Consider the following 1,133-nt stretch of genomic DNA (forward strand, 5'->3'; position numbering starts at 1 on the left):
TACGGTCAGCAGCCCAATAAAGACCAAACGTAAAAACGCTAAACTAAATTATCGAGGGTTTGGTCCACTTCCCTACCGTTCAAGGAACGCTCCAGCAACGTTCGGGTGGTGGACCGGGCCTTAAGAAACTATAGTCCATTTCTTTTAGCGAGGCATATTTGCACCGACTCGCAGCAGTGCCCTTTTAGCTCAGAAAAGTTTCCGGATCGCTGATTGGTTGGACAAGATATTTCTAACCAATCAGCGATCAGGAAACTTTTCCGAAAGAAATGGACTATAAGGAGGAAAGACAGAACAGTGACGTAATTAGCCTGTTGAATAAAACATCCATCAAATGCTTTTGCTTAGATTGCAAAGCAATTGCTTTAATTCCAATACAAAAAATGCTAGTGGCAAATACTTAGAGCAGCAAATACCTAGAAGTTATCAGTAATTACTTTATTTCCAATATATTTAAAACAATGCAATTCTCTTATTTCATGAAATACTCTAAGAAATTAATTCCCTTCCATGAAATCTGAAAGTTACAGTCACGCTGACTTTTGTACTGTTCAGTTTAACTGGCTTTATGTAGAGAATTTCTACAGATACTACACGCAATAAACCATATATATACTGTATATATTATATATATAATATAAAAATAGATATATATATATATATTATATATATAATAGATATATATATATATATATGTATTTATATATACAGTGTACATATATATATATATATATATAAATATATATATATATATATATATAAATATATATACAGTATATAATATATATATATATAAAATATATATACAGTATATATATATATATATATATCCATATATATCATATATATATATTTATATCATACTGTATATATATTCAGTATAAGCATAATATGTATATATATATATATATATGCATATATATTGGTAGATATATATATAGATAGAAAGATATATAAAAAGGTAGATAGATAGAAAGATAAAAAGATAGAAAAATAGATAGCTAGATAGATGTAAGTTTTTCCTCTTTGATATTCGCAAGAATTCAATTTTTATTTGGGATAAACATTTTCATTGAAAAAAAATTGTGTATCATTCATGTAACAGAAAGCTCCTGTATTCTTAAAAGAAAATA

Source organism: Palaemon carinicauda, chromosome 8 (assembly GCF_036898095.1).
Source record: "Palaemon carinicauda isolate YSFRI2023 chromosome 8, ASM3689809v2, whole genome shotgun sequence".
Classification (NCBI taxonomy): Eukaryota; Metazoa; Arthropoda; class Malacostraca; order Decapoda; family Palaemonidae; genus Palaemon; species Palaemon carinicauda.